Source organism: Nomascus leucogenys, chromosome 4 (assembly GCF_006542625.1).
Source record: "Nomascus leucogenys isolate Asia chromosome 4, Asia_NLE_v1, whole genome shotgun sequence".
In the NCBI taxonomy this organism is placed as follows: Eukaryota; Metazoa; Chordata; class Mammalia; order Primates; family Hylobatidae; genus Nomascus; species Nomascus leucogenys.
In genome coordinates, this window is record NC_044384.1 from 17755190 (window position 1) to 17777213 (window position 22024).

At 43.3% G+C, this 22024-nt stretch overlaps 1 pseudogene; it reads left to right on the top strand.

The window, feature by feature from the left end:
* Positions 1-17114, top strand: part of LOC115834637 — a 31786-nt pseudogene extending 14672 nt beyond the window's left edge.
* The last annotated feature ends 4910 nt before the right edge of the window (positions 17115-22024 follow it).

A 22024-nucleotide genomic window follows, 5' to 3' on the forward strand; every position in this document is an offset into this window, starting at 1 on the left:
TAGTAATAATCAAACAGAAAATGCCAGAAAACTCTATTCACAATAGCCACAAATATATAAGATACTTAGGGGTAAACCCAACAAATGATGTATAGGACCTTTGATGTAAAAATTGAAAAACATGTCTGAAGGATTTAAAATAAGACACAAATAGACTGATATTCTTGTTATTGAAGGAAAGAACCAATATTATAAAGCTAGCAATTTTTCCTAAATTAATCCATAAACTTCTAAAAGAAAATACAGGGGAGTATCTTTATGACCTCAATATGGCAAAGAATTTCTTAACCAAGACATAAAAAATACTAACTTAAGAAAAAAACATTAGTGAGACTTAACAATGCTAAAGCTAAAAACTTTTGTTTGATGAAAGACATCATCACAAAGTTAAAGAACAAGTCCAAAGTAGGGGAAGATATTTATAAAAGATAAACAACTGGAATTTATAGAGCGATCCTAAACATCAACAAGAGAATGATCCTCCAGTAGAAAAATGGGCAAAGCCTAACAATCTGGCAATACAGAAAGAAGGAAATCAGAATGGCTGAGGATCATGAAAAGGTGCTTCCCCCAACCTGCTACCAGAAAAATGAAAATGAAAGCAACCTTGTGACATCATATCATGCACATCAAAAAGGCAAAGATTTTTAAAGTGTGACGATGCTAAGTACAGTCACGTGTCACACATAAGGACATTTTGGTCAACGACAGGCCATTTGTATGATGGTGGTCCCATAAGAAAATAATAGTGTATTTTTATGGTACCTTTTCTATGTTTGGATATGTTTAGATACACAGATAGTTAGCATCGTGTTACAGTTGCCTACAGTATTCAGTACAGTGACATGCTGTACAGATTTGTAGCCTAGGAGAAATAGACTATCCATTTAGCCAAAGAGTGTAGTAGCGACACCATCTAGGTCTGCGTAAGTGTACTCTGTGATGTTCACGCAATAGCGAAATCACCTAAGGATGCATTTCTCAGAACGGATCCCTGCATCCCTGCTGTTAACCAAAGCATGACTGTATTAGTGAGGGGGTGGAGCAATATGGACTCTCATGTACTGCTGGTAGGAACATTAATTGTTACAACTACTATTGAGAGCAATTTGGGACTGACTAATAAAGTTGGAGATGTGCGCAGGGACACAAGAACTAGAATGTTCACAGCAACATCATGTGTAAAGAGATGTCTGGAGTTACATGAATGCAGACGGTATATGAGAAACCCCTGCAGAGGCACGATTTTATTGATATTATTGTTCAAAAGGAACAACCACCCACTAGAAAAGGGGGAGGTTCTTTCGCTGCAGAATTCAAGGAGACAGTGTTCTAGGATAAATACATTCAGAGCCACAACCAGGTCCAAGAAAACTGTTTATCCTGGTGGCTGGAGGTTTCTGTCAACTCATCATGAAGAGGCATTTTGTAATTAAATAAGAATTCATGGATGTAAAACATGCTGAAATTATGGATGATATTTGCACATATTGTAAAGACTTGATGAATCTGTATGTCACCTATAATATTCATTTTCAGTTACTTCCTTTAATTCTAAAGCTTGGAGTTAGGGTGTGGTTAGAATTCCATTTAGTCATGATTGGAGTAGAAACCCCTGAACTGAACTGGGTCATTGGAGTATGATTTTGTTGCTTCCGTAGGCCTGCCTTGCTAACTAAACGCAGTCTCTATAAAGATGCTGATCACGGATGTTAACATTGATGGACTTCTCCTAAAAAAAGGTCTCTATCCAGTTATTCATTCCCACTCATTCATTCACTCGCCCATTCAACCTATCATCATTGAATATTTACGACATGATAAAGATTACAACGAAGTATATTTGGGCCCTAATTTTAAGAAGCTCAGAGTCATGTGAGTGGGAAAGAAAAGCACATGGATGAGTCATTGCAACACAAGACATTAACTGCTATGAGAACTGTGGGAGCAAAGTGCTTTGACAGCTGTAGAAGGTCCTCCAGAGATTGAAATAACTGAGTGGGTTCTTGTAGAATGAGCAAAAACTGTGTGGCGGGGCCCAGAGTGTTACCATATTTGCATGTGAAAAGCTGTTTCCAATACTTTGACTTACGATTTCTCAGCCTTGGCACTATTGCCATTGGGGGCCAACTATGTCTGTGTTGAAGGGGGCTGTCCTGTGCATTGTCCCATGATAAGCAGCAGCCCTGGCCTTACCCACTAGATGCCAGTAGCACCCCTGCTTCCCCTAGTGAGTTGTGACAACCGAAAATGTCTCTAAGCATTGCCAAATGTCCCCATGGGGCAGTCAAGATTTTCTCCCCCTACCCTTGTCAAGAACCACTGCTGTAGCTGATGCTGTTGTTGTTTCTGCTGTTCTTCTTTATTTATTTTTTTTCCCTAGGTATCTCTGTGCATTATCCAATTGGAGAAAAGATTTTTTAAAAAATTCACAATGCATTGTATCTCAGTTTTCTTTTATTTCACTTTCCACTGGATTGCGCTGAACTGGGTTCCTGCCTTGTACTGCTCATGTCACCCCTTTAATTTGTCTCTCTGTGTTCCAGGGGTAAGTCCAGGCTTTGTGGTTCCCTAACGGACTGGACCCTGGATTCTTGACTGCAAGTTCAAATGCATGATCACAGCTCCTCTCTGTTTTCATCTTGCCCATCTTTAGGAGTATATTCTCTATTCTTTTCTAGTTTTGTTTTCTTTTGTTTTGTCTCCTATTTTGTTCTCCAGGCTGGCAGAGGCTATTTATTCTGCTTCTATTGCTGTAGGCAGAAAGCGATAGCTCATAGCCAAAGTGCTGCCATAAAAACTTCCCCGCTGGGAACAAGAAGCCCCTTTCTCTGGCCCAGGGTATTTCTCTCCAAACTTCTGTTTCTCTCACACTGCTGAGCCAGGGACAAAATGGCCATATTTAATATGCGAACGCTGCAGGTCACCCCTCTAATGGCAGCTGTCCCAGCAGAAAAGCCCTTCTTAGCTCCGTTAAGTGGTTTGGCTTCTTCCCTTCTCACTGTGTGTGGATTACTTTTACACTTCCAAAAATCCTTATGAAAACACTCTTAATCATGGCAACAAAAAAGTCAACACAATTGATCATTTTGGCAAGTTCTATAGGCCTACTTTTAAAGTCCAAATACTCAAAGAGGTTTAATTGTTAAAAAAAGAATGCACTCAAAAAGAAATGGGAAACTCCATGAACATGACCTGTATGTGTTCTTATTTAATTAATATTGACAGAGCCGAGGTGGGGCAGAACACAGAGGAGGTGGGTGACTGCATGCTTTTCTTTCTTCCCACTAACATACGTATTACTGAACCCAGTCCTTCAGAACTCTGGTATCAAAGCAAGAACAATCTATTCATTTTTAGGTCAGCAGTTCTCAAATTTTAGGGCATGTCAGAATCCCCTGAAGCACAGTTTTAACTGGGCACCACCCTCAGCATCTCTGATTTGGCAGGTGCTAAGGACCGAATGTGACCCCCAGAATTCATATGTTGAAGCTCTCACCACCCAATATGATGCTATCTGGAGGTAGAGTCTGTAGGGAGGTGATTAAGGTCAGATGAGGCCATAAGGGTAAGCCCTAATCCAATAGGATTCCTGTCCTTATAAAAAGAGGAAGAGAAACCACAGAGCTCTCTCTCTTCAAGTGCATACAGAACAAAGGCCATGTGAGGCCACAATGAGAAGGCAGCTGTCTACAAGCCTGGAAGAGAGCTCTTACCAGAATCCAACTCTGATGTCAGCTTGATCTTGGACTTCTCACCTCCATAACTGTGAGAAAATGAATTCTGTTGTTTAAGCCAACCAGTGTGTGGTATTCTGTTGTGGCAGCCTGAGCTGAGGAATACAGTGGCCTGGGCTGTAGTCTGAGAGTCCGCATTTGTAACAGGTTCCCAGGTGAGGCTGCTGCTTATGTGGTTGCTCCAGGGGCCACACTTTGAGAACCATTGCTTCACCTCTTGCTGGTCATCAGCCATGTGATAGACTGGAGTTGTAATCTAGATGCCTTTCTTTATGACCTGTTGTATTTTATCCCTTTGGAATTTAAATGCTAATCTTGGGCTTACGAACCAACAGACCCTGTTGTTTGCTCCTCATGCTGTGTCCTTTGAAAAGACGTCCTTCTGTCTCTTGCCTCCTTCTCCCGGGGTGCTGGGAGAGGAGCCCATAGAATTTTGGTGTCAGGTTGTTAAGACACAGAGTAACCAATGAAAGCAACAGAGATTGCCGCTGTATCTTTTTTTCTGATCTACAGTAGAAAATTTGGGCTTCTTATGTGGACATGCACCCAGCGGTAATTTTTATATTACATAAAATCATGTATACACACACACATTCTGACGATGGAAAAGAAAAGTGCTGCTCAGGGCTAGAGTGGAGTTCCAGGGAAGTAGATCATAATTCATATCTGATTTTCTGTCTGGTTTCATTTCTGACTTGTATTTTGGATTTTATTCCATCAAGTGGAGGCGCCTGTTTAAACACTGTTACCTCTGGTACCCATCTTTATTTGGTGACCAGTTTCACCCTCGTCTTGCTTTTTGATCTCTTAAGACCTTAAAGGAAAAATAAAAGGAGTATGTTTGATAAGAGAAAAGGAATTATGGGCTTCAGGAGGTGTCATACTTAAAGCTTTTCCAACAGGCTGACAGGACGAATTGCTTAAAAACGCTGGGCCTGCTGATCTTATAACACTGAGGCAGTTTTCACAGGTATTTTCAACAATTGGGAGACACTGGAGTGGGTTCAGTAATTCACATGTTAGTAGAAAGAAAGGAGAGCATGCTGTTGGCTCCCTCCTTTGTGATTTATCCCCTCCCATCTCTTTATATATAGATAAAAAGAATCCACTTTTATATATTATATATTAATATATTATGATATATGCTATATATTATATTATTGTATAATATATGCTATATATTATATTATTGTATAATATATGCTATATATTATATTATTGTATAATATATAATATGTTATATTATTGTATAATATATAATATGTTATATTATTGTATAATATATGCTATATAGTATATTATTGTATAATATATGCTATATATTATTGTATAATATGTGCTATATATTATTGTATAATATATGCTATATATTATATCTTATATATATCATATATTATTATATATTTGAGACAGAGTTTCGCTCTATTTGTAAAGGCTGGAGTGCAATGGCACAATCCTGGCTCACTGCAACCTCTGCCTCCCAGGTTCAAGTGATTCTCCTGCTTCAGCCTCCCAAGTAGCTGGAATTGCAGGTGGCCACCACCATGCCCAGATAATTTTTGTATTTTTAGTAGAGACGGGGTTTCACCAAGTTGGCCAGGCTGGTCTTGAACTCCTGACCTCAGGTGAGGCGCTCGCCTTGGCCTCCCAAAGTGCTAGGATTACAGGCATGAGCCACCACACCCAACCTCCTTCAATACTAATTAGGAAAACATGCAGGTCACATTCACAGAGATCTCTAATTTCTTTATGAGTGAACTCTTTTTTAAAAGTCAAAAGTCTTTTTTAACCTTACAAAAGTTAAAACTCTTTTAAAAAGTCTTTTGTTCACATTTCCTTTTTTAAAAAGATGAATTAGAGCTTTCCTCCCTATGGCAGGAATAGGTGGGCATTAGTTTCCCTCTAAATGAACAATTCTCCCAACAGGGAAACCTCCAAGAAAAGAGATATGTTATGCGCGGAGGGTATCCGAGTTATCAGCGGCGTATCCGTGCAGGTCTGCAGCAACTTCAATTCTTGCCTCTTCAGAAGAAAGAATTTGACTGAGGGACATAAAGCAGAAGAGATTGAGGCGAGATTCAGAGCAGGAATGGAAGTTTACTTAAAAAGGTTTTAGAATAGGAAAGAGGAAAATTCACTTGGAAGAGACCCAAGTGGGCACCTGAATGTCAAGTGCCGTGTTTAACCTTGATTCTAGGACTGTATAGGCTTGCCTCTTTCCCATGGTTCTTCCCTGAGGGTGGGCTGCCCGCATGCACAGTGCCCTCCTTACCCTTGGGAGGTGAACATGTGCAGTGTGTGTAGGAAGCTGCATGCATGCCCATCTAAGGCTTTTTTTTTCTTTTGAGATGGAGTTTCGCTCTGTCACCCAGGCTGGAGTATAATGGTGCCGTCTCGGCTCACTGCAACCTCTACCTCCTGGGCTCAAGTGATTCTCCTGCCTCAGCCTCCCCGGTAGCTGGGATTACAGGCATGTGCCACTGTGCCCAGCTAATTTTGTGTTTTTAGTAGAGACGGGGTTTCTCCATGTTGGTCAGGCTGGTCTCGAATCCTGACCTCAGGTGATCCGCTGGCCTTGGCCTCCCAAAGTGGTAGGATTATAGGCGTGAGCCTCTGCGCCCAACCCCCATCTGAAGCTTTCTTCCCCTTTCCTGTGGAGTGTCCCCGGAAGGGCATACTTTGCCATTTTGTCTCTTACTGCACATGCCCGGGAAGTTGCTCCCCCTGATGCCTGCATTCATTGAACACTTCAACATTCACAGCTCTGGATTATCAGGAGATTGTCTCTCCCTGGCACCCTGGCACTGGCTGCATTATCACTTTTAGAGAGGCAGTGTGACAACTGTCGAACCATCACCTGACATGCCTAGTGGGTCAGGGAGAGGGGCCCTCTCCTGCCCGGCTCATGCCTATCTCACTACCTGTAACAGACACCAATGATTTCTGTACTTGATTATTGAAATCCTTTCCTGAAGTTCAGTTCTCCTTCTCAAAGACTGTCTTAGCCAATACCACATGATCTCACTTAATGTGGACTCTCAAAAAGTTGAAGTCATAGAAGTAGAGGGTAGAATGGAGATTACCAGGGCTAGAGTGACAGGCTGGGGAAAGATGAGATGTTGTTCAAAGGGTACAAAGTTTCAGTTCGACAGGAGGCATAAGTTTTACCCAGCTTGGAGAGTACAGTTAACAGTGATGTATTGTTTATTTCGAAATTGCTTAAAGAGTAGATTTTAAATGTTCTCAATACAAAAAAATGGTAAATATGTAGGGTGAAAGATATGTTAATTAGTTAGTTATCCCACAATGTATACATACATCATAACATGCATGTATACATGTTATGATGTATCATAACATCACTTTGTACACCATGAATATATATATCAATTAAAAACAAAATAAAAATTTTAAAATAAAAGTCTTGGGATTCAATGGATTTAAACTGATATTCTTTTATTAAAACATCTGGGATAGGCTGGGCGTGGTGGCTCATTCCTGTAATCCCAGCACTTTGGGAGGCTGAGACAGGCAGATCACTTGAGGTCAGGAGTTCGAGACTAGCCTGGCCAACATGACAAAATCCCCTCTCTATTAAAAATATACAAATTAGCTGGGTGTGATGGCATGCACCTATAATCCCAGCTACTCAGGAGGCTGAGGCAGGAGAATTGCTTGAACCTGAGAGGCAGAGGTTGCAGTGAGCTGAGCTTGCACCACTGCACTTCAGCCGGGGTGACAGAGCAAGATTCTGTCTCAAAAAAAAAAAAGAAAAGAAAATATCTGGGCTAATAATACTTAGAGAAACCTAGGGGAAAAAAATGTCCCAATATCTGCTTAAAAACAGTAAACTTTGGAGTAATGCTCTCCTGAGGGCGGCAGAAGCAACAGCATAGGTGAGCTTTCAACCAGCATTCCCGTTGAGGAAACGTCCTGTGAGTCCTCTACACAGAGTGACCACTTACAGAAAATCTCTCTCCTTTGTTTCCTGTGCCTCCTGCTCCACGTGGGTGTTCCTGCTCATGGTTCTTTCATGCCATCCCTTCTTTCCCAGACTCTTCTCCCTCCTTATCTTCTCACCCACAACCCTCTCTTCATTTCTCAGCCCTCCAGAAACCCCCTGGAGATAAGCTAAAAATAACACGTTTCTTCTAAAGGGAAGGATATACATTCAAGAAAGAAAAAGAGAAAATTTAGAGTGTGAGGGGCAGAGACAGAAATTAAAAGAGGGGGGCATACAATAGCCCCAAAGTGGAAACAGCCCAAACTTCCAACAACAGATAAATGGATAAACAAAATGTGGCATATACATACAACAGAATATTACTCAGCCGTGAAAAGGAATGAAGTGCTGATACATGTCATAATATAGATGAACCCCCAAAATATTATGCTAAGTGAAAGAAACCAGACACAGAATGCCACATGTTTTATGATTCCATTTATAATAAATATCCAGAATAGATGTATCCATAAAGACAGAAGGCAAATTGGGGTTGCCAGGGATGGGGTGTGGAGGTTGGGGTGGGAGGAGATAGGGTATGGATGTGGGTTTTACTTTGGAGTATTAGAAATGGGTATACCTGCGTAATGGGTATGGGTTTTACTTTGGAGTGTTAGAAATGTTTTGGAACTAGATAGAGATGGTGGTTGTACAGCATTGTAGAGGCGTTAAATGTCATAACATTGTTGGTTCTAAAATGGTGAATTTTATGTTATATAAATTTCATCTCGATAAACCTAAAAAAATTTATAAAGGGGAGAAAGATGTGTCAAAATTTCCAATTCCACTTCTCTTAGATTTCATAGCCTTCACATCGGCCTTTCTCCTAAATTGTGTCTCAGAGAAAGTTTCACATTTAATTTAGATACTAAGCCCCATGGAATGGTCCTGGGTTGACCTCCAAATCTTGTTAAGTATTGTATCAGTCTTCAATAAAACAGCCCTAATAACAATGGGAAGAATAAAGTCACCCTGTGAGTCAGTGAGAGGACTGGGAATGGATCCCAAGGAGCATTACCTTGCAGTCTCTTCTAAATTCTGTTGATATCTCTCCATGTCCCTGAAACTCCTGACATAATGGAAGATGACTTGTCAAATGATGTCACCCACCCAACCAGGAGAAAAAGCTCAGAGGAGCCTCGAACATAGGTTACAGATTGCCACGTCCTCTGGAGGCTGTTGCATTCAGATTCGATCGTGCTGTTGGCAGAATTATGAAGCAACATAAAATTTGTCTGGGCTGCTCTTAGCTCACTCTTTTCTGTATCCTTTGACCCTCTCTGGGACCCTGGCTTCTAGGCTCCAGACACCAGGGCAGAGCTTCTACCCCTCTACCTCCCCTTTTATTCTTTCATCTATACCAGTATTTAGAAAGGTGACATCATTTCTCCCTGAGAGTGAATTTTACATAAGCATCTCCTACTAACATTTTTGAAGATATCTCCACTTTGTCGTGGGCCCCAGATATTTTCACAGGGTTGCTGAGCATCCCTCAGTCCATCTGGTGATCTGCCTGGTGTGTTCCAGGAAGACACACTGGAGTAATTCACTATTGCAGATCCCTGTCAAATATGAAGTCTAGGTACCACAGAGAAGTAGTAGTAGTCAGGGTACCCTAGCTGGTAAACTGACTAAATAGATTGAATTGTAGAAAAATGCAGATCTACAAAAGTGATTAAGGTTCTAGCTTTAACTTTGCCCAGAGGCAAATTGCTGGGTTTCTATGCCTAAAAAGGATCAAAGGACCAGTTGACTCAATGGTGCAATTTGCATTAGGTCCATTTAACTCAAAAAACATTTTACCTTCAAGGAGTTTATGAGTCATTTCTATACTTTCTTTCCAACAGCTATAATACCCTCCTGTAATATGCACTCACATTATCCCTGCTTATTGAGGTCACAAGAGGGGCCACCAGGTGATGGAGAGCTAAACTATAATCAGGAAAACGTATCTCTGTACTTGCAGGTAATACAGATTTAGCACCTCACTTGGCTGGCCAACCTCTTTTTGCAACTTCAAAATCATTCAATACTATCCATTTTCAAGGAAGTGGGGAACACTTCCAATTTGTTTATTATTACCATGTACCTATGGGAGTCCCCACTTTCTAGGAACACAAGGTGTTAGCAGTGTCAGATGATCCAATTCACAAGTGGTTGTTAACTGCTGGTCAGCTGAAGATGTCATCGATGCTCTGTCCATCTTGGGCACCTCTCAGGGTCTTCAGCTTGCACTGCCCATTCAAGTACCAACCATGCACCATAGAATGAGAAATTGGAGGAAAAATATTTAGGCCTACATTTTGCTCCTAATTTTCTCGTGTTTTAAATGCAAAGTAATGGAATCTGCAAGAAGTATCATCAAAGTAAGTGGGCAAATATAGTTGCCAGAGGCCTTTTCAGGATCCTTATCCTTTCAATGAGACTTAGAACACGCCTCTGTCATTTCCTAACATTTTGGTTTGCTGGATTTGTATTAACTACTTGGCATTGATTTTTAGAAATCTTCTTTGGGGGTAGGGACTATATTTTTTTCCCCTCCTTATTTTCAATATTTATTTTTCCATTCTGAAGCTTAATCTTAGGAGGAAGTTCCTTGGTCAGTGTTTGGGAAAATTACTTTTGGGGCTGTTGCCAGAGCTCTGGGTGACTTTGAAGTCCAGACAGCACCAAACTAAACATGGTCATAGCCCTTTTGCTGCTCTTTGTGTAAGTGTCCGTTGCATTGGGTGCCTCTGGGCAGGCCCAGGGAATCTTTGGAAATTAGACTGATTCCAGTGAATAAATTAACTCAACAATATTGCACAGATAAAATCAACCTGATTTTGATGACTCTGGAAGGGATGAACATTTGTAGATATGCCTTTACATTTCCAAAATAACATGGGCTAAAGAGGTGACAGAAGTCATTACTTTTAAATCTTGTATCAACATCATTTCAGGAGATTTAGGAGTCAAACTGAGGAATAATAGTTTGGAAACTTTTGTGGAATTTTTTGTAAGGCTAAATATCCGACATTGCCGAGGGGTGCAGTGGGGCTGATACATGAGGATGACTTATTAGGGGAAGTTCAGCTCCTATTCCAGGTGCCTAAGACATTACTTTGACAACCCATTGAGGAAATTAACCCATGACACTGGTAACAGAGAAAAGATCAAATGCACCACCCTTTTTTCGTCGGCTTAACCAGACCCTCTATTTATGTTATATTTGTTTCTACCCATCTGCACTCTGTAATGTAAATTGGTACTGCTACTGTCCCTCACACTCCAAATCTTTGACACTGTTAAATCTTGAGGGGATAAAATAGCTCTCAGACTCCATGGAGGGCAATGACAGAATTGGTATGATTACTTCCAGGTATTCAGGGAAAGTCCATATGCATAAAGATTTCTCCATGTTTCTGAGCTGTGATCACCATGATTTTGTATTTAGTAATAGACCTAGTATAGTATTTATCTTTTGCTGCATAACAAATTGTCCCCAAACTTAACAGCTGCAAACAATAGCAACCATCCATTATGTCACAGTTTTTGAGAGTCAGGAGCGAGGTGGTTCTGGCTCAGGGTCTCTTATGATGTTGGCCAGGACTAAAGGCATCTGAAGGCTTGAGTGAGGTTGGAAGATCCACTTCTTTTTTTTTTTTTTCAAGATGGAGTCTTGCTCTGTTGCCCAGGTTGGAGTGCAGTGGTGTGAGCTTGGCTCACTGCTCAGCTCACTGCAACCTTCACCCACAAGGTTCAAGCAGTTCTCTTGCCTCAGCATCCTGAGTAGCTGGGATTACAGGCACTGGCCACAATGGCTAGCTAATTTTTCTATTTTTTTGTTTGTTTGGAGTTGGAGTCTTGCTCTGTCGCCCAGGCTGGAGTGCAGTGGTGCTATCTCGGCTCACTGCAAGCTCTGCCTCCTGGGTTCACACCATTCTCCTGCCTCAGCCTCCCGAGTAGCTGGGGCTACAGGTGCCTGCCACCACGCCCAGCTAATTTTTTGTATTTTTAGTAGAAATGGGGTTTCACCACATTGGTCAGGCTGGTCTCTAACTCTGGGCCTCAAGTGATCTGCCCGCCTTGGCCTCCCAAAGTGCTGGGATTACAGGCATGAGCCACTGTGCCTGGCCTGTGGAAGACCCACTTCTAAGAAAGCTCACTCACAGGGTTGGTAAATTGATGCTGCTTTTTGGCAGAAAGCCTCACTTGCTCACCATGCAGAATTCTCCATGGGGTACTTGAGTGTCTTCGTGACATGGTAACTGGGTTCTCCCAGAGTGAGTGATGGAAGAGAAACAGAAGACACAACGTCTTTTATGAGCATGGATGCCACAGACCATCGACTCTGCACATCCTCTTGCTCTGCAGGCCAGCCCTATTCAATGTGGGAGAAGAGGACATGCCAGGAGAAAGAATTGTTGAGTACCGTGTTGGACACTGCCTACCACACCTAGAATTACTCCGCCATGATACCTTGGACCAGGTGGAGTGTTGGGGAGCTAGGAAGTCATCTGTTTTGTGTGGGTTCTTTGTGGACTACAGTCTTGCCTGCTTCCTAGGCCTCTCCCTAGTGAGGTCTCCCTGGCTGGCTGCCTGCTTGTTTCCAAGCCTTTAGAAATTTCTCCTGTGGGCTGGGCATGGTGGCTTATGCCTGTAATCCCAGCACTGTGGGAGGCCAAGGTAGGTGGATCACCTGAGGTCAGGAGTTTGAGACCAGCCTGGCCAACATGGTGAAACCCAGTGTCTACTAAAACTACAAAACTTAGCTGGGCATGGTGGTGCACACCAGTTATCCTAGCTACTCGGGAGGCTGAGGTGGGAGAATTGCTTGAACCCAGGAGGCGGAGGTTGCAGTGAGCTGAGATTGTACCACTGCACTCCAGCCTGGGTGACAGAGCGAGGCTCCGTCAAAAAAAAGAAAAAGAAAGGAAGGGAGGGAGGGAGGAAGGAAGGAAGGGAGGAAGGAAGGAAGGAAAAAGAGAGAAAGAAAAGAAAAGAAAAGAAAAGAAAAAAGAAACGAAAAGAAAGAAAAGAAAAGAAAAAAGAAATTTCTCCTATGGCTGGACTTCAACCTTAAAGCTCCCTGGAATCAGCACATTGCAGAGATGGAAAACTCAACAGTGGTCCGATTCCCTTATTTTATTATAAGGAATTATCATTATTTACAAGGTTAATCTAAGATAGTTCTTAGACAGATCACCTGTAATAACCTATAACCTGTGGCTCAAAAGTGAGGAGTCTGGAAATTTCCCTTAGTGATTTGGGCTACTAAGATCCAGAGGGTTGAGAGCTGAAGAGTTACCCTTATACTCCTTCTCTCCTTATTTTAATACTGCACACTCCCCTGTATACCTAGACCCTTGTCATTGTATGAATGAATGAACAGGTAATTGATTTTCAATAAGGAGATGGGAAAATTGCTGAAGGCCTTTGATGCCAGGTGTGTGGAGAAGGGAAAGCACTGAAGAGAGGTTTGTCCCAGTGTATTCTCCTCCCACTAATTTGGCAGGGACGTGGGTTACTCCAGAGACTGGAGGAATAAGTGGACCAAACCTCTCATACTCAAATCCTCCCTTCCTTGGGCTTCACTGTCAAATTTCCAAACCAACCGTCTTTTCCAGAAAGGGTCCATAGACTGGGCATGGTGGCTCACACTTGTTATCCCAGCACTTTGGGAGGCCAAGGCAGGAGCATGTCTTGAGCCCAGGAGTTTGAGACCAGCCTGGGCAACATAGGAAGACCCCATCTCTACCAAAAAAAAAAAAAAATAGCCGAGTCTGGTGATGTGCACCTGTAATCCTGGCTACTCGGGAGGCTGAGATGGGAGAATCACTTGAGCCAGGGAAGTCAAGGCTGCAATGAGCCGTAATTACACCACTTCACTCTGGCCTGGGTGACAAAGTAAGACTCTGTCTCAAAATAAATAAATAAAAGGAAAAGAGTCCATAGGATTCGCTGTTCCTTAGTCCTCATGGCTGTCCATGTGTGCATAACTTCCGGCAAGGTCAACTCAACCGAAACAGAAGTCATTTCCTTAGGCTTGAAACAAATAAGGCATGAAAAAATAAAAGGGAAACAACTGTATTTTTTGAGGGATGGGACTGTAGCAGAGTATTGGAATTAAGGCAGGCCTTTGAGGTTTTCTTTCTTTAAAATGATGCTTGATTGATTTCCAGCCCTTTCTCCTCAGTCTATACTTTGTGAACACAGTGTCCAATGCAGACAGCCTTGCTCACTTCATAGAAAAAAAACCACAGCTCTTCTCATTGTGGCTCTAGCCTGCAGAGTAATGATTCTCCCTATGTATGTTCTGTCTGAGTCAACCCCAGAGAAGTTTAAGACACTGTTGTTCCAGGGGAAGAGCGATAAAATAGCTAGCATGGATGATTTATACCTAGAACTCATTAAATTTGTTTCCTTTTCTACATCTAAGCTAGCCACACATTTTTTTGCCATGTTTTGCTGGCATTTTCCCATCCATCTGGACACATGCCAGAGATAACCCCTCTCATAAAGAACTTTGGAACTATGACTTGAAATAGTGCAGACGTGCATCATTTTTAGCTGTTTGGCAAAGTGGCTTGAAAAATGTGAGCACTTGAAGATTTCAAACTGTTGGCAATAATAGGATCTTCTGTTTCCAGGAACACTCTTAGGCTGTAGGTCTCGTTGTTCTGCTTAAATTATACCAGGTTCTAGCCATATTTCTAAGAGTATTTCCTAACGTGGGGTCTAAGAATTTTTGGTCGTGTGTGTGTGTGTGTGTGTGTGTGTGTGTGTGTGTGTGTGTATGAGACAGAGGGAGATGCAGAGACAAAAAGAGACAGAAAGATGGAGAGAAAGAGACAAGAAGAGACAGAGAGGCAGAGATAGCGTCCTCACTCTTGACTGCAGCTCCTGGAGGAATTCTTAGAAGCAACTGACACTATTGTCGGAGCATCACAAATTGGAGTGGGAGAATTAGGTGAAGGCTGAATGATATGTCAGAGAAGGTTGTAAGGACAGAAAGCAGTCATTCACCTTAAGAGGTGAAGGAATATTGTCACAGAATAAAGGGAAGGAAAGATAATTTAAAAAAAACAGAGGTCTTAGACAATCTGCTTGATGATCAAGAATTTCTGACAGCAAGAAATAGAAGAATGTGCACTTCTCAGAAAAGAGACCGTTGGATTAGCATAGAAGGAACCTCCCAAGTTCTTCTGAAGGATGTGGCCCCTGCCCAGCCAATTGGAAGAGAACAGCCAAAAAGTTTCTTTGTGGTAGAGGGTGCACTGTGCTCTCAAGAAACAACTTGTAGCTTCTCTCTAACTTAGGGGAACACAAGGAATCCCTGAGAAACCTAGAAGAGCTGATTAAGCTGAGTCACAGCAGGATGCAGTGGCTCACACCTGTAATCCCAACACTTTGGGAGGCTGAGGCAGGAGGATTACTTCAGCGGGAATGTTTGAGACCAGCCTGGGCAACGTAGGGAGACCCCATCTTTATAAAAACAAAACAAAAACAAATATTGATTATAATCATGTATGTGCGTGGTAGTGCATGCCTGTGGTCCCAGCTACTTGGGAAGCTGAGGTGGGAGGATTGCTGGAGCCCAGGAGGTCAAGGCTGCTTTGAGCCAGGATTGTGCCAATGCACTCCAGCCTGAGCAACACAGAGATACCCCGTTTCAAAAAGAAAGAAAGAAAAGGAAAAAGTTGAGTCACATTTATGACAGGCTGGAGGAATGAACAAAGAAAAGCTAAGAAAAGGGAAAAGATCCAGGGATGTCTGATGGAACCATTCATGTAAGCCGATGGGTGCCGCTAGTGCTCACAAAGACAATACCTGCCTCATCTCAGATGAAAAAATATGGCACATGAAGACATAAGTGTTTGTATTATTACATAACTAGTACATGAGCGTCATTCTTGTCTTCCCATAGGGTTTGGAGGACTTCATAGTGGTAAGCATGTCACAAACAGACGAGAGTTAGTGAGCACCTCATGCATAACCCATCCAGCATCACAGGCCTCGTCCTCTGCCTGCTTCCCTCCGCAGCCTCGAGAAACGTGAACAGCTCTCTCTCTGCTGCTCACACCAGTTGGTGCTCCTGGGGTAGCAGATGACTAGATAATGGAAATATTTTATAGATCCTGTGATTTCAAGAGTAGAAAAAGTAGATTTTTGAAGAGGAGAAATCACTTAGAGGAAGTGACCAGGGCTGGTCGGCTTTTTATGGTTGTTCCTTTGCCCCCAAAACCTCTGCCCCTGGTGTCGGTTTATGAAAAATCACAACAGCAGGGATTGTTTGGGATAAGACGTGTCTTCTAGGGGCAGGATGTGGCGGGCTATTAGTCATTCATCATCAGCGTGGATCGGCTGGTGCAGACTGTTTCCTCTATGAGAGCTGATAGTGGTTGTACCAAGGCAACGGACATTTGAAAGCAACTGAGGAGCAATTGGGTGACTGTGGAGCATGGAGCATTTTGAAGGGATGAGAAGGGGTGGGATGCTTCAGTGGGAGCTAGAGAGCAGCTCCCCAACCCTGGAGACTAAGAATCGAGGGAGCAGGCCAAAAAGAACAGCCCGAGAAACTTCTCCAGGCCCTAATGTAATGGGACAACAGAAATCACAGAGCAGACGCCGGAGTGAGGCATCAGGAGGCAGTGCCCTGGGCCCTTCGGCAACCTCTACAGGCGGCTCCTGGTGCTGCTTTGGGGTGGGCTGGGGGTGCATCCTCCAGCGGAGGTGGGAACAGCTGGACCTCCAGGGTTCCCATGTGCAGCTCTCAGGGCATACACAGTCCAGGACCTGCTGCAGTCTGCAGCACAAGAACCAGCTATGGGAACACCAACAGCATCTACCTGGCCCCCTCCATGATGTCCAAGGTCGAGGAGGCTAAGAACTGGCAGAACACGGGTGGGAGAGAACCACGTGAGAAATAACCAAGTGCTGGGAACTGGAAGTGGTTCTACAAGTGTCCATGCTATGCAGCGAGTAGCTGAAAGGTGAAGCAGGAGATTCTGACCTGGTCTGCATTCCCACTTCCTCCCAGGCGTGTCAGCTTCTTTCCTGTCATCAGGAAAGATTCAAAGAAACTTGGGGATCAGTGGCACAAGGGAATCCCAGTGGCCTTCGTCCCAGTGAGCTGAGCTATGAGCCAGAAGTTTAGGGGTGTGGTTGAATTCCAAATGGCTGTCAACAAGGCAGGTCCAGTGGTGACAGATAATGGGAATTTTATCTTGGACTGGAAGTTTGACCAGGTACATAAATGGGGTGAAGTGAACAGAGCTGCCAGAATGGTCCCACGTGTGGTGGACACAGGCCTGTTCATCCACATGGCTGAGAGAGCCTACTTCAGGATGCAGGATGGCTCAGTGAACAGGAGGGAACAGCCTTTCTGTTGACTTTGCAAGGAGCAGAGTGCCTTCACCCTCGAAGCACAGGTCACAGCCAAGGGGGACTTTTCTTTCCAGGGGCCTTTGCCTTCATGTATCTGTGCCAGAGTGGACAATTGGCAGGAGGGAGAAGGCAGGGCAGTGAAATCCAGTCTTCTGAAGTATTGTTATTAAATATCTTTTTTTTTTTTTTTTTTTTTTTTTTTTGAGACAGGGTCTCGCTCTGTCGCCCAGGCTGGAGTGCAGTAGCATGATCTCGGCTCACTGCAGCCTCCGTTTCCTGGGTTCAAGCAATTCTCATGCCTCAGCCTTCCAAATAGCTGGGATTACAGCTGCGCACCACCATTCCCAGCTAATTTTTGTATTTTTAGTAGAGACAGGGTTTTGCCATGTTGACCAGGCTGGTCTCGATCTCCTGACCTGAAGTGATCTGCCCGCCTTGGCCTTCCAAAGTGCTGGGATTACAGGTGTGAGCCGCTGTGCCTGGCCTGTTATTAAATATCTTTTAAAAGAGAGAAATATAAACATATATTTTTACTATTATTAAAGTATTCAGGGTTTTTTAATAAAGATTAAAAAAAGAGAAATCATAGTGAGGTCTGAGGATGGGTTTCCTGAGTTGTGTGCTTGGAATAGTAGTGGGAATTAGGGTAAAAGAGTTCACTTTAGGAAATCAGAATTTAGTGTTTCTTTGCTGCAGGACTCCTCTGAGACTTTAATATGCTGATGAGCATCATGCATATCCAAAAAAGACTGCAATATAAAGTGTGTAACAAGTTTATTTTAGCAAACATTTGAAGGGCATCTCAGGGGATTAGTGGTCGACAGGATACATTTTGGGGGAATAAATTTCTTGTTTATTTGAAATGTCAACATCTAAGATCTTGGGCAGTATTTTCTCCTCCCAACCTCAGGTGAAAAGAAGATGTTAGTTGGGCCATCTGTTTTCTTTCTAATTCTGGAATCTATACCCATAAGAAATGCAAGCAGGTACCATCTGAATGAGGATTGATGGGGCAATGGAAGGAGGTAGGAAAGGCAGCAAAGGCAAAAGTCAGCATTATGAAATCCTCCCAATGCCAAGTAACTCTGAAAAACAGGAGGGGAATGCATTTCCTCCTGCACTCCTCATTCCACAGCTGTGGGACCCACAGCTCACAGCACCCCATGCTGCAGTTACTAACTTTTCCTCTCCACTGACAATGCTCAGACCTGCCCAGCATGTCTCTGTTAAGTCCTACCAGTTTTATCTCCTAAATGGCTCTTGTGTTAGCCTGTTCTCACGTCGCTATAAAGAAATACCTGAGACTGGGTAATTTATACAGGAAAGAGGTTTAATTGGCTCACGGTTCCGCAGGCTGTACAGGAAGCATGATGCTGGCAACTGCTTGGCCACTAAGGTGGCCTCAGGAAGCTTACAGTCACGGCAGAAGGCAAAAGGAGAAGTGAGACATTTCATATGGCCAGAGCAGGAGGAAAAATGTGGGGGAGATGCTACCTACTTTTAAACAACCATATCTCATGAGAACTCACTCACTATCATGAGAATAGCACTAGGCAGATGGAGCTAAACCATCAGAAACCACACCCATGGTACATTCACCTCCCACCGGGCCCCACTTCCAACACTGACGGTTACAACTGAGCATGAGATTTGGGTGGGGACATAGATCCAAACCGTATCGGCTCTCAAATAGAACTAGTATGTGATCTAGCAACACCACTGCTGGGTATATATCCAAACAAAAAGACATCCATATATTTAAGAAATATCTGCAACTCCCATGTCTGTTGCAGCACTATTCACAATAGCCAAGATATGGAATCAGCTTAAGTGTCCATCAGTGGATGAATGGATAAAGAAAATGTGGTACATATACATAATGGAATACTATTCAGCCTTAAAAAGAATGAAATCCTGTCATTTGCAACAATGTGGATAAAACTGGAGGACATCATGTTAAGTGAAATAAGCGAGGCACAGAAAGACAAATACTGCATCTTCCCACTCATATGTGAGAGCTAAAAAAAATTGAACTCATGGAGATAGAGAGCAGAATGCTGGTTACCAGAGGCTGGAAAGGGCAGTGTGCAGTGGGGGATAGCGAGAGGATGGTTAGTAGGTACAAAAATACAGTTAGATAGAAGGAATAAGATCTAGTGTTCCGTTGCACAATAGGGCAACTAGAGTTAACAATAATTTATTATGTATTTTAAAATAACTGAAAAAGTGGAATTGGAATGTCCCTAACACAAAGAAGTGATAAATGCTTGAGGTGATAGATACCCCACTTCCCCCATTTGATCATTATACCTTGTATGCTTGTAGCAAAATGTCACGTGCACCTCATGAATATGTACAACTGCTATGTATCCATAGTAATTAAAAATTTTAAAATATTTAGAAATAGCTCTCAAATCTGTCCCTTCCCTCCGACTCTAACAGTTCCCTAATCTCACACCTGATCTCCCATCATAGGGCCCCATGGGGCTCTCCCATGTCTGCTCCAGCCCCATCTAGCTCATCCTCCGTGCTGCAGTCCCAGCTTCAAACACAAATCAAATCAGGTCAGCACGCCCACCCACCTGCCTCTCGTTGAAAGTCCTCTCATTTTTTCTCGCAGCATGGAGAATCCTTTACTGAGGCTCGGAAGGCCCTGTGTGGGTGCTCCTCACACACCTCTCCTGCCTCTTCTCATCCACACTGTCCCTTGCTCCCTGTACCCCAGCCACATGGGCTCCCTTCCCGCAGATTCCCTGGTGCCATCTGCCACAGGACCTTGGCACATGTGGCCCTCTCTGCTTTTGCCACCGTCCTGCTTTCAGCTCAATCACATTTTCTTTGGGCATGCTTTTCTGGTCTCTCTGGCTGGTTCCGATCCTCCTGTAAGTCCCCATGGTACCCTGCACCCCTCCTGTTGACTTCCTGCAACTGCACTTTGTGTTGATATCTGTGACTGTGTGATTAGTGTCTGCCTTTTGCACTGGGAAGTCCAGTCGTATGTTCCATGAGGACAGGCAGTCTTTGTCCATTGTTGCACCTCGACTGCTTAGCATGGTGCCTCATAAATATGAGAACATCAATCTGGCAATACTATTTTATTTCATGGCTTGAGTGATTGGTTGGACCTAAATCCCTTGACAGCAGAGGTTTCTGCTTGAGATCCATGGAGTATATATATACCCTTCTACAAAATGTAGATAAATATTTGTGCAGTTATGTTTTTTTGAGGGAGAGTGTGCACAGATGCCTCTATGAACTTCTCCCCTTCCTGCCAAAAAGTTAACCATGGTGGTCCTATAATTAATTATTTGGATTTTCAAAAGAATTACCTCTTACCCAAATGGATCTTAAATAACTAACGTGTGTCAGGCCCAGGAGCGGTTAAGGCCAAGTTCTGATTGATTGGACGGTAAAAGTACAATGAGACACTCTCAGTGTATTGGTTACCTAGAGAGAAAGCAAAGATCCACCAAAGTGCCAGTTCCCCATGGTCCTTTTCCCACACGTGACAGAGCAGGACGCCAAGGCAGAAGGAACCATGACTGCTTGAGTTGGGAGGAACCCTGTTGCCGAGAGCCCAGTCTTAGACGGCAGTTAAGCAGGTTCATCATCTGCAGTTTTTTTTTCCAAGAGGGCAAGGAATGAAACCTCATTCTTTTTCACAACCTGGGAGATGATGGGAATTAACCTTCTAACAGCCTCCCAGAAGAGACAGGCAGGGAAGGGGAGAGGGCCTTCCAGGGAGGGTGGTAAATTGTTCGGCCAGCTCAGAGGAGCTGCGACTCAAGTCTCCTCTGCCTGCAGGGCGTATGTGGACATGTGCAAGGTGTCCCAGGCGCCAGGGGGAGCAGCTTCTTTACAATAGGTTAACAACAGAGCGTGAATATTTCTAGGCAGAGTGAGAGAGGATCATGTTGGCCCATCCAGTCATTCAGTGTGCAGGCGAAATATTTCTCACTGCTGCTTCTCTCCTGGTTTCAACTGCCAGAAACTCTTCCTGCTTTTCATTCCTCTAATTGCTTACAGTCTCCAAAACCTCAAATGCTTATTTCTCTTTTTGTCCCCTAATGGTTCTCACAACAGCAGCAGTGGACCAGAGCAGTCTAGTTGTAAGAATAAGAATTTTCTGGATCCAGAGCTGGAATTGTTAGGGAGGACGGTGGTGATGCATTCTGCATTTCTTTCCCTTTCTTTCTCTTTCTTTCTTTCTTTCTTTCTCTTTCTTTCTTTCTTTCTTTCTTTCTTTCTTTCTTTCTTTCTTTCTTTCTTTCTTCTTTCTTTCTTTCTTTCTTTTCCTTCCTTCCTTCCTTCCTTCCTTCCTTCCTTCCTTCCTTCCTTCCCTCCCTCCCTCTTTCTTTTTCTTCCTTTCTTTCTTTCTTTCTTTCTTTCTTTCTTTCTTTCTTTCTTTCTCTCTCTCTCTCTCTCTTTCTTTCTTTTCTTTTTTTTTTTTTTTAATGAGACAGAGTCTCACTCTGTCTCCCAGGCTGGTGTGCAGTGGCACGATCTTGGCTCACTGCAAGCTCCGCCTCCCAGGTTCAAGCAATTCTTCTGCCTCAGCCTCCCGAGTAGCTGGGATTACAGGCACCTGCTACCATGCCTGGCTAATTTTTGTATTTTTAGTAGAGACGGGGTTTTGTTATGTTGGCCAGGCTGATCTCGAATGCCTGACCTCAGGTGATCCACCTGCCTCAGCCTCCCAAAGTGCTGGGATTACAGGCATGAGCCGCCTAGCTCAGCCACATTCCGCATTTCTAACAATTGCTTGAAAATGCACTGTTTAGAAGTGGAGAATTGTTTGTATTTAAGAGACAGCCTCAGGTAGTGGAAAGCCCAGTTTTGCTGCTGAGAATGTGTGGTGGTGATGATTCATGGATCCGTGGATGAAAATGCTGTCTTCTCCCTGTCTCTGGTGAGC